Source organism: Ranitomeya imitator, chromosome 1 (genome assembly GCF_032444005.1).
Source record: "Ranitomeya imitator isolate aRanImi1 chromosome 1, aRanImi1.pri, whole genome shotgun sequence".
NCBI lineage: Eukaryota > Metazoa > Chordata > Amphibia > Anura > Dendrobatidae > Ranitomeya > Ranitomeya imitator.
In genome coordinates this window covers 262,189,690-262,202,233 of record NC_091282.1, presented here as the reverse complement: position 1 = coordinate 262,202,233, position 12,544 = coordinate 262,189,690, and positions in this window count along the sequence as shown.

Sequence of the window (12,544 nt, the reverse complement as noted above, 5' to 3'; positions counted from 1 at the left end):
CTATTTTTTATATATGAATTATATAAAATTTATTATTTTATTTTTATATTTTTCCATTTTTTCTATTTATTAATTCATTATGTTTAATATTCTCTGGCACAGTGAGTAAAGGCATTATCCATCATTTTCTTTGGGGAGTTATTCTTTTTGAATATGGGTACCATACAATATTGTCCCTGCGTTTTTTGTTTTTGTTTTTATTGCTAAAAACACATATTTTATATTATATGTATAAATTGCCACTGTATTTAATAAAGGCATACTATTGATCCCTGAGCTTTAAGACTTTCTTTTGATTTCTTATCCTATGGTGGTCAGGTGTTCTGATCTCTTCATTTCAGTGTTTTTATTCACTGATGCTTTCACAGTGCACCCTATTTTCTGAGATATGTTTTTGAATTAATTGATATCCTTTGTGAGATAGAATTGTGGTTATAATAGGGGTTTACTGTGTTCTTCTTACCTGACCAGACAATGGCTGACTGTCATCATGGCTTCCCTCTTCCTCGGCTGCAGACACCTGCTCCTTTATGTGTGTCAAACTTTGCATCAGCAGTCGCATTAGGGGGATGCTCATGCTTATTATGGCGTTGTCTGCACTAATCAACCATGTGCATTCCTCAAAACACTGAAGGACTTGACAGAGGTCTTGTAGCTTCGACCACTGCACATCTGACAACTCCATGTCTGCCATCCAACTGCCTGCCTGTGTATGTGTATCCTCCCACAAATACATAACAGCACGCCTCTGTTCGCACAGTCTCTGAAGCATGTGCAGTGTGGAGTTCCACCTTGTTGCAACGTCGATGATTAGGCGATGCTGGGGAAGGTTCAAAGATGGCTGATGGTTCTGAATACGGCTGGAGTGTAAGGGTGAACGGCGGATGTGCGAGCAAAGTCTGCGCACCTTCAGGAGCAGGTCGGGTAACCCCGGATAACTTTTCAGGAAGCACTGCACCACCAGGTTTAAGGTGTGAGACAGGCAAGGAATGTGTTTCAGTTGTGAAAGGGCTATGGCAGCCATAAAATTCATTCCGTTATTAATCACTACCTTGCCTGCCTCAAGATGTACACTGCCCAGCCATGACTGAGTTTCTTGCTGCAAGAACTCGGACAGAACTTCCGCGGTGTGTCTGTTGTCGCCCAAACACTTCATTGTCAATACAGCCTGCTGACGCTTGCCACTAGCTGTTCCATAATGGGACACCACGTGTGCAACAGTGGCAGCTGCGGATGGAGTGGTCATGCGACTGCGGTCTGTGGACGAGCTCTTGCTTCTGCTGGAGGACGAGGAGGAGGAGGGGTGGTGAACACCTACAGCCAACTGTTTCCTAGACCGTGGGCTAGGCAGAACTGTCCCAATATTGCTGTCCCCTGTGGACCCTGCATCCACCACATTAACCCAGTGTGCCGTGATGGACACGTAACGCCCCTGGCCATGCCTACTGGTCCATGCATCTGTTGTCAGGTGCACCTTTCTACTCACAGATTGCCTGAGTGCAAGGACAATGCGGTCTTTTACATGCTGGTGGAGGGCTGGGATGGCTTTTCTCAAAAAGAAGTGTTGACTGGATAGCTCATAGCGAGGTACAGCGTAGTCCATCAGGGCTTTGAAAGCTTCGCTTTCAACTAACCGGTAGGGCATCATCTCTAACGAGATTAGTCTAGCAATGTGGGCATTCAAACCCTGTGTACGCGGATGAGAGGATGAGTACTTCCTTTTCTCTTGTAGGGTGAGCCGGACTGGAGAGCTGCATATGGTGGAACTAGCGGGGGTGCCGGTGGTAATGGCAGACTGAGAGAGGGTTGGTGATGGTATTCTTGCTGTTGGCCTACATAGAGTGTTTCCTACCAAGAACCTGGTGATTCCCTGACTGCTTTGGCCTTGCGACGAAACCTCCACATTTGCTGCAGGTGGTCTGGTAAACGGTGGGCTTACAGTGAGGGAAGGAATGTAGCGTTGCTGACTAGCTTCATTGTGAGAGGGTGCAACAACATTAAGGGACGTTTGGTAGTTAGTCCAGGCTTGCAAGTGCATGGTGGTTAAATGTCTACGCATGCAACTTGTATTTAGATTTTTAACATTCTGACCTCTGCTGAAGGTCCTTGAGCATTTCTTACAGATGACTTTGCACTGATCATTTGGATCTTGGTTAAAAAAAATGCCAGACTGCACTCTTCCTACTATCAGATACCTTTTCAGGCATTGCACACTGAGCTACTTTAACCGGATGGCCATGCTGTCCTACAACTGTTTTTGGTTTTTGGCCAGATACGGGCCTGCCAGATGGAACCGATTGCGATGCTGATGCCTGCTGCGGCTCCTCCTCCGCTTCAGAGCTACTGCTGGCTGTCTCCCCAATGGCTGCCAATCGGGGTCAACAACTGGGTCATCTATGACCTCCTCTTCTATGTCCTGTGCACCTTCCTCTGTGTCACCGTGTAAGCCGGTGCTATAGCGTTCGTGACGGGGCTCTATAGTCTCATCTGGGTTAGATTCTGGATCAGTACACTGCGAGGGCAATGTTGTGATCTGAGTCAAAGGAACAGCATAGTAATCTGGCTGTGGCTGTACATCTGTGCACTCCATGTCCGATTCATCTTGTAATGGGCATGGCCTGTTAACAATTTCCCTTTCTAACCCAGGAACAGTATGTGTAAAGAGCTTCATGGAGTAACCCGTTGTGTCGCCTGCCGCATCCTTCTCTGTTGTTCTGGGTGAAGAACGCAAGGAAGCGACTTGTCCCTGACCGGGAACATCCACTGACGACGCGTTGCTTTTACATTTTGCACTTTCCGAAGAGGAGGCAAAAGAGTCAGCAAGGAAAGCCAAAACTTGTTCCTGCTGCTCCGGCTTTAAAAGCGATTGTCCTACTCTCAGAAAAGGGAGCGTTCGAGGCCTTGTGTAGCCAGACGATGACGGTGGCTGAACGACTTAGTTGCTATATTGCTTTTCCCACGACCACCTGATGCTCCACCACCACTACCATCATTACCAGCTGGCAATGACCGCCCACGGCCACGACCTCTTATACCAGACTTCCTCATTCTTGGAAATATGTAATCAAACTAACAAACGGTATTTGGTACTGTAAAACCAGTTACAAGGTGGACGCAAAATTGTTGTGAATTTAAATCTCCCTTTATAGGTGTGTGAGACTGCAGGGAAAATCAGGCCCACTGTATTACAGTACACAGTTTCAGTGGCAGACAGTGGCTGACAGATATGCCACTAACAGGACTGACGCAGATGCACACGCTGGAAATAAAAATCTCCCCTTCTTTTTTTATATGGGAGACTAGTGAATAAATCTGGCCCACTGTATTACAGTATATTTTCTGTGGCAGAAAATGACTGACAGATACCACAGACTGGACTGGCACAGATGCACAGATTTGCCAATATTAATCTCCCCTTTTTGTTTTTATATGTAAGACTAGTGAATAAATCTGGCCCACTGTTTTACAGTATTGTTTCTGTGGCAGAAAATGACTGACATATACAACAGACTGGACTGGCACAGATGCACTGATTGGCAATATAAATCTCCCTTTTTAGGTGTGGGACAGTGCAGAAAAATACAGGCCCACTGTTTCACACTACACAGTTTCAGGGGCAGAAAGTGGCTTGAAGATATATTAAAAAAGGGACTGTACTACAATTACTATCTCCCTACAGTAATCTCAGAAAAGTATGGCAGGCAGCAATAAAAAGGACTGCTGCACACAAAAGTGTGGACAAACAAACATGATAGCTGTGCAGAAAGGAAGGCGCAACAGGATTTGTGCTTTGAAAAAAGCAGTTGGTTTGCACAGCGGCGTACAAACAGCAATGCAGCTATCAGGCAGCCTTATAAGCTACAGAGCTGATGCACAGAAATGTAGCCTCCACTGTCCCTGCAAAGAAAAGGTGGTGTTGGACAGTGGAAATCGCTACAGCACAAGCAGTTTGGGGGTTTATATTCCCTGCCTAACGCTATCCCTGCTTCTGACGAAGCAGCAGCAACCTCTCTCTATGCTCAGATCAGCAGCAGTAAGATGGCGGTCGGCGTGCCCCTCTTTTATAGCCCCTGTGACGCTGCAGAAAGCAAGCCAATCACTGCCATGCCCTTCCCTAAGATGGTGGGGACTGAGAATTATGTCATCACGCTGCCCACACTCTTCGTTTTCCTTCATTGGCTGAGAAATGGCGCTGAACGCGTCATATGAAACGCGACTTAGGCGCGAAGGTCGCCGACCGTGTGGCCGACCCCACACAGGGATCGGGTCAGGTTTCATGAAACCCGACTTTGCCAAAAGTTGGCGACTTATGAAAATGACCGATCCGTTTCGCTCAACCCTACCGAAGACATTTTGGCTGGTGTATGCATCAACGGAGACATTGGGGCTGGTATACGCATCACCTGAGAAATTGGGGTTGGTGTGCACACAGCGTTGGACTGGAGCACCTTGGGCCCACCAGAGAAAATCATTCTTGGGGCCCACTATGTAGCTACATAGAAATTGATACAAGACCACCAATTGTGCGGTAAAAAGCGCTAATATCAGGGTATAATATAAGGTAGTACACGTCTTAATTATGTAGCAAGGGTTGGGGTAGCCCCCTCGCAGAATTAATTTAGCCCCCTCATAAAATATAAAGCAGTCCCCTCTAATACAATATAATGCAGCACCCCACAAAACATAATGCAACCCGTTCAGGTATAACGCAGTCCCCACCATAGAATATAATATAGCACCCTCATAGGGTATAATGCAGCCACCACAGAATATAATGTAGTCAACTGAGAGAATGCAGCCCCACCACAGAATATAATGCAGCCCCCCATAGAGTATACTGTAGCCCCCTCACATAGTATGATGTAGAACCCCATAATATAATGCAGTCCCCCACAGAATATAATGTAGCCCCCTCATAAAGTATAATGCAGCCCCTCTCCACCCCCATCATTGTCCTCATCACCACTTCCATCATTGCCTTCTCCCCCACCACCCCTATCATTCTCTCCCACCACCTCCATCACTGCCCATTCCACCACCTGCATCATTGCCGACTCCCCCACCCTCATTGTCCATTTCATCAGCTGCATCAATGCCTCCCCCCACCACAATCATTGCCTCCCCCACCACCATCATTGCCTCCCCCACCGCCATCCTTGCCCATCACCTCCATCATTGCCTCCCCCACCACCAACATTGCCCATTTCATCGCCTCCATCACTGCCTCCCACCACCATTGCCCACCACCTCAATCATTGCCTTTCCCCCACCACCATCATTGCCCATCACCTCCATCATTCCCTCCCCCACCACCATTGCCCATTTCATCACCTCCATCATTGCCTCCCACCACCACCATTGCCCATCACCACCATCATTGCCTCCCCCACCACCATCATTGCCCATCATCTCCATCATTGCCTCCCCACCATCATTGCCTATCACCTCCATCATTGCCTCCCATACCATCATTACCTATCACCTCCATCGCCTCCCCTCACCCTTATTGCCCATCCCCTCCATCATTCCTTCCCTCACAATGATTGCCCATCACCTCTATCATTGTCTCCCCCACATCACTGCCCATCACTTCCATCATTGCCTCCCTTCACCTCCATCATTGCCTCCCCTCACCCTCATTGACCATTACCTCCATCATTCCCTCCCTCACCATGATTGCCCATCACCTCCATCATTGTCTCCCCCACCATCACTGCCCATCACTTCCATAATTGCACCCCCTCACCTCCATCAGTGCCCATCACCTCCATCATTGTATTCCCCCCACCATCATTGCCCATCACCTCCATCATTGTCTCCCCCAACCACCATCATTGCCCATCACCTCCATCATTGTCTCCCCCTACCAATATCATTGTCCTTCACCACACACACACAGCTCACCGCAGCTCATCACATACACACACACTCTCTCTCACACACACACACTCTCTCACACACACACACTCTCTCTCCCACACACACACACACACACACTCTCTCTCTCAAACACTCACTCACACACACACACACACACACAGGCAGGCAGGCACACACGCAGGCACGCAGCACAGCTCACCTCCCTGCAGCAGCAGCTCATTCCAGCAGCCTCTTCCTCGCTGGATTCCTAGAAGCTTTCTGACTGAGAAAGCAGCTCGCTGAATGATGACGTCATCCAGCTGGACTGCCTCAGACAGGAAGCAGGATGCCGGGAGGTGAGCTGCTCTGTGAGTCTGTGTGCCTGCGTGTGTATGTGTGCGGTGCTGTGTGTGTGTGGGTGTGCGGTACTTTGTGAGTGTGTGTGTGTGGTGCGGCTTTACATGCGGGCAGTGTTAGCTGCCCCCTGCAGCCAACGCTGCCCGCTATTTGAGAAATGGTATTCACACCTCTTCCACGCCCATAGGGGCGTGGAGAAGCGTGAATATTCATTTTCCTTTAGCAGCGGGGACAGGATCCTGTCTCCAGCTGCTGCTACTGGCACAGGGCGGGCCCCCTTCACTCAGGGGCCCTATAGCCAGTGGCAAGGGGCCCCTGGAGCAGTGGGGGCTAGGGTTGAGCAAAACGGATCGTTCATTTTTAAAAGTCGCCGACTTTTGGCAAAGTTGGGTTTCATGAAACCCGATCCGACCCTTGTGTGGGGTCGGCCATGCGGTACACGACTTTCGCACCAAAGTCGCGTTTCAATGACGCGAAAAGCGCCATTTCTCAGCCAATGAAGGTGGACGCAGAGTGTGGGCAGCGTGATGACATAGGTCCTGGTCCCCACCATCTTAGAGAAGGGCATTGCAGTGATTGGCTTGCTGTCTGCGGCGTCACAGGGGCTATAAAGGGGCGTTCCCGCCGACTGCCATCTTACTGCTGCTGATCTGAGCCTAGGGAGAGGTTGCTGCCGCTTCGTCAGAAGCAGGGATAGCGTTAGGCAGGGTCCATTAACCACCAAACTGCTTGTGCTGTAGCGATTTCCACTGTCCAACACCACCTTTTGTTTGCAGGGACAGTGGAAGCAACATTTTTTTTTTCCTCAGCGCTGTAGCTCATTGGGCTGCCCTAGAAGGCTCCCTGATAGCTCCATTGCTGTGTGTACGCCGCTGTGCAAACCAACTGCTTTTTTCAAAGCACAAATCCTGTTGTTCCTTCCTTTCTGCACAGCTATCTTGTTTGTTTGTCCACACTCTTTATTTCATTTGTGCATCAGTCCACTCCTTATTGCTGCCTGCCATACCTGGCTGAGATTACTGCAGGGAGATAGTAATTGTAGGACAGTCCCTCTTTTTTTTTTTTTTTTTGTGGGAGATTAAGATTGGCATTTCTGCAAGAGTGCCATCTCTCTCACATAGTGGGCCATAGAAAGCCTTTTCATTTTTCTGTTTTTTTTTTGTGGGGTTTATAAATTCTCCCTGATAAAAAAAATACAGTGGGAGATTAATATTGGCCTTTGGGCTTCTGTGCCAGTCCTGAGTGTGCCATCTCTCTCAAATAGTGGGCCATAGAAAGCCTATTAATTTTTTTTTATTGGGTTTCTAAATACTCCCAGAAAAAATTAAAAAAAATCAGTGGGAGATTAATATTGCCCTTTCTGCTTGTGTGCCACTCCTGACTCCTGGGTGTGCCATCTCTCTCTCTCAAATAATGGGCCATAGAAAGCCTTTTTTTTTTTTAATTGTGTTTCTAAATTCTCCCGGAAAAAAAAAAAAACAGTGGGAGATTAATATTGCCCTTTCTGCTTGTGTGCCAGTCTTGACTCCTGGGTGTGCCATCTCTCTCTCTCAAATAGTGGGCACTGGGCCATAGAAAGGCTATTTTTTTTTATTTGGTTTCTAAATTCTCCCTGAAAAAATCATTGTATTTTATTTGGTTTCTAAATTCTTCCTGAAAAAATCATTTTATTTTATTTTGTTTCTAAAGTCTCCCTGAAAAAAAAAAAAAAAAAGAAGTGGGAGATTAATATTGCCCTTTCTGCTTGTGTGCCAGTCTTGACTCCTGGGTGTGCCATCTATCTCTCTCAAATAGTGGGCACTGGGCCATAGAATGGCTTTTTTTTTTTTTTTTAGTTTCTAAATTCTCCCTTAAAAAATCATTTTATTTTATTTGGTTTCTAAATTCTTCCTGAAAAAAATCATTTTATTTTATTTTGTTTCTAAAGTCTCCCTGAAAAAAAAAAAATCAGTGGGAGATTAATATTGCCCTTTCTGCTTGTGTGCCAGTCTTGACTCCTGGGTGTGCCATCTCTCTCTCTCAAATAGTGGGCACTGGGCCATAGAAAGGCTATTTTTTTTTTATTTGGTTTCTAAATTCTCCCTTAAAAAATCATTTTATTTTATTTGGTGTCTAAATTCTTCCTGAAAAAATCATTTTATTTTATTTTGTTTCTAAAGTCTCCCTGAAAAAAAAAAAGAAGTGGGAGATTAATATTGCCTTTTCTGCTTGTGTGCCAGTCTTGACTCCTGGGTGTGCCATCTCTCTCTCTCAAATAGTGGGCACTGGGCCATAGAAAGCCTATTTTTTTTTTATTGTGTTTCTAAATTCTCCCTGAAAAAATCAAAAAGAAATCAGTGGGAGATTAATATTGCCCTTTCTGCTTGTGTGCCACTCCTGACTCCTGGGTGTGCCATCTCTCTCTCTCAAATAGTGGGCACTGGGCCATAGAAAGGCTATTTTTTTTTTATTTGGTTTCTAAATTCTCCCTTAAAAAATCATTTTATTTTATTTGGTTTCTAAATTCTTCCTGAAAAAAATCATTTTATTTTATTTTGTTTCTAAAGTCTCTCTGAAAAAAAAAAAAAAAAAGAAGTGGGAGATTAATATTGCCCTTTCTTATTGTGTGCCAGTCTTGACTCCTGGGTGTGCCAACTCTCTCTCTCAAATAGTGGGCACTGGGCCATAGAAAGGCTATTTTTTTTTATTTGGTTTCTAAATTCTCCCTTAAAAAATCATTTTATTTTATTTGGTTTCTAAATTCTTCCTGAAAAAATCATTTTATTTTATTTTGTTTCTAAAGTCTCCCTGAAAAAAAAAAATCAGTGGGAGATTAATATTGCCCTTTCTGCTTGTGTGCCAGTTTTGACTCCTGGGTGTGCCATCTCTCTCTCTCAAATAGTGGGCACTGGGCCATAGAATGGCTATTTTTTTTTATTTGGTTTCTAAATTCTCCCTTAAAAAATCATTTTATTTTATTTGGTTTCTAAATTCTTCCTGAAAAAATCATTTTATTTTATTTTGTTTCTAAAGTCTCCCTGAAAAAAAAAGAAGTGGGAGATTAATATTGCCCTTTCTGCTTGTGTGCCAGTCTTGACTCCTGGGTGTGCCATCTCTCTCTCTCAAATAGTGGGCACTGGGCCATAGAAAGCCTATTTTTTTTATTGTGTTTCCAAATTCTCCCTGAAAAAATCAAAAAGAAATCAGTGGGAGATTAATATTGCCCTTTCTGCTTGTGTGCCACTCCTGACTCCTGGGTGTGCCATCTCTCTCTCTCAAATAGTGGGCACTGGGCCATAGAAAGGCTATTTTTTTTATTTGGCTTCTAAATTCTCCCTTAAAAAATCATTTTATTTTATTTGGTTTCTAAATTCTTCCTGAAAAAATCATTTTATTTTATTTTGTTTCTAAAGTCTCCCTGAAAAAAAAAATCAGTGGGAGATTAATATTGCCCTTTCTGCTTGTGTGCCAGTCTTGACTCCTGGGTGTGCCATCTCTCTCTCTCAAATAGTGGGCACTGGGCCATAGAAAGCCTATTTTTTTATTGTGTTTCTAAATTCTCCCTGAAAAAATCAAAAAGAAATCAGTGGGAGATTAATATTGCCCTTTCTGCTTGTGTGCCACTCCGGACTCCTGGGTGTGCCATCTCTCTCTCTCAAATAGTGGGCACTGGGCCATAGAAAGGCTATTTTTTTTTTATTTGGTTTCTAAATTCTCCCTTAAAAAATCATTTTATTTTATTTGGTTTCTAAATTCTTCCTGAAAAAATCATTTTATTTTATTTTGTTTCTAAAGTCTCCCTGAAAAAAAAAAAAAAAAAAGAAGTGGGAGATTAATATTGCCCTTTCTGCTTGTGTGCCAGTCTTGACTCCTGGGTGTGCCATCTCTCTCTCAAATAGTGGGCACTAGGCCATAGAAAGGCTATTTTTTTTTATTTGGTTTCTAAATTCTTCCTGAAAAAAAATAACGGGAAGAAAAACATTAGACTCGAACAAAGACGACCCAGGAAAACATACTCAGAAGGGAGGTAAGAACATTTCTAAAACAATCCACAGTGAGGAGATTGGAACAAAACAAAATCCTCTAAACTGCATGCTCGCAAACGCCAGAAGCCTGACAAACAAGATGGAAGAACTAGAAGCAGAAATATCTACAGGTAACTTTGACATAGTGGGAATAACCGAGACATGGTTAGATGAAAGCTATGACTGGGCAGTTAACTTACAGGGTTACAGTCTGTTTAGAAAGGATCGTAAAAATCGGAGAGGAGGAGGGGTTTGTCTCTATGTAAAGTCTTGTCTAAAGTCCACTTTAAGGGAGGATATTAGCGAAGGGAATGAGGATGTCGAGTCCATATGGGTTGAAATTCATGGAGGGAAAAATGGTAACAAAATTCTCATTGGGGTCTGTTACAAACCCCCAAATATAACAGAAACCATGGAAAGTCTACTTCTAAAGCAGATAGATGAAGCTGCAACCCATAATGAGGTCCTGGTTATGGGGGACTTTAACTACCCGGATATTAACTGGGAAACAGAAACCTGTGAAACCCATAAAGGCAACAGGTTTCTGCTAATAACCAAGAAAAATTATCTTTCACAATTGGTGCAGAATCCAACCAGAGGAGCAGCACTTTTAGACCTAATACTATCTAATAGACCTGACAGAATAACAAATCTGCAGGTGGTTGGGCATTTAGGAAATAGCGACCACAATATTGTGCAGTTTCACCTGTCTTTCACTAGGGGGACTTGTCAGGGAGTCACAAAAACATTGAACTTTAGGAAGGCAAAGTTTGAACAGCTTAGAGATGCCCTTAATCTGGTAGACTGGGACAATATCCTCAGAAATGAGAATACAGATAATAAATGGGAAATGTTTAAGAACATCCTAAATAGGCAGTGTAAGCGGTTTATACCTTGTGGGAATAAAAGGACTAGAAATAGGAAAAACCCAATGTGGCTAAACAAAGAAGTAAGACAGGCAATTAACAGTAAAAAGAAAGCATTTGCACTACTAAAGCAGGATGGCACCATTGAAGCTCTAAAAAACTATAGGGAGAAAAATACTTTATCTAAAAAACTAATTAAAGCTGCCAAAAAGGAAACAGAGAAGCACATTGCTAAGGAGAGTAAAACTAATCCCAAACTGTTCTTCAACTATATCAATAGTAAAAGAATAAAAACTGAAAATGTAGGCCCCTTAAAAAATAGTGAGGAAAGAATGGTTGTAGATGACGAGGAAAAAGCTAACATATTAAACACCTTCTTCTCCACGGTATTCACGGTGGAAAATGAAATGCTAGGTGAAATCCCAAGAAACAATGAAAACCCTATATTAAGGGTCACAATTCTAACCCAAGAAGAGGTGCGAAACCGGCTAAATAAGATTAAAATAGATAAATCTCCGGGTCCGGATGGCATACACCCACGAGTACTAAGAGAACTAAGTAATGTAATAGATAAACCATTATTTCTTATTTTTAGTGACTCTATAGCGACAGGGTCTGTTCCGCAGGACTGGCGCATAGCAAATGTGGTGCCAATATTCAAAAAGGGCTCTAAAAGTGAACCTGGAAATTATAGGCCAGTAAGTCTAACCTCTATTGTTGGTAAAATATTTGAAGGGTTTCTGAGGGATGTTATTCTGGATTATCTCAATGAGAATAACTGTTTAACTCCATATCAGCATGGGTTTATGAGAAATCGCTCCTGTCAAACCAATCTAATCAGTTTTTATGAAGAGGTAAGCTATAGGCTGGACCACGGTGAGTCATTGGACGTGGTATATCTCGATTTTTCCAAAGCGTTTGATACCGTGCCGCACAAGAGGTTGGTACACAAAATGAGAATGCTTGGTCTGGGGGAAAATGTGTGTAAATGGGTTAGTAACTGGCTTAGTGATAGAAAGCAGAGAGTGGTTATAAATGGTATAGTCTCTAACTGGGTCGCTGTGACCAGTGGGGTACCGCAGGGGTCAGTATTGGGACCTGTTCTCTTCAACATATTCATTAATGATCTGGTAGAAGGTTTACACAGTAAAATATCGATATTTGCAGATGATACAAAACTATGTAAAGCAGTTAATACAAGAGAAGATAGTATTCTGCTACAGATGGATCTGGATAAGTTGGAAACTTGGGCTGAAAGGTGGCAGATGAGGTTTAACAATGATAAATGTAAGGTTATACACATGGGAAGAGGGAATCAATATCACCATTACACACTGAATGGGAAACCACTGGGTAAATCTGACAGGGAGAAGGACTTGGGGATCCTAGTTAATGATAAACTTACCTGGAGCAGCCAGTGCCAGGCAGCAGCTGCCAAGGCAAACAGGATCATGGGGT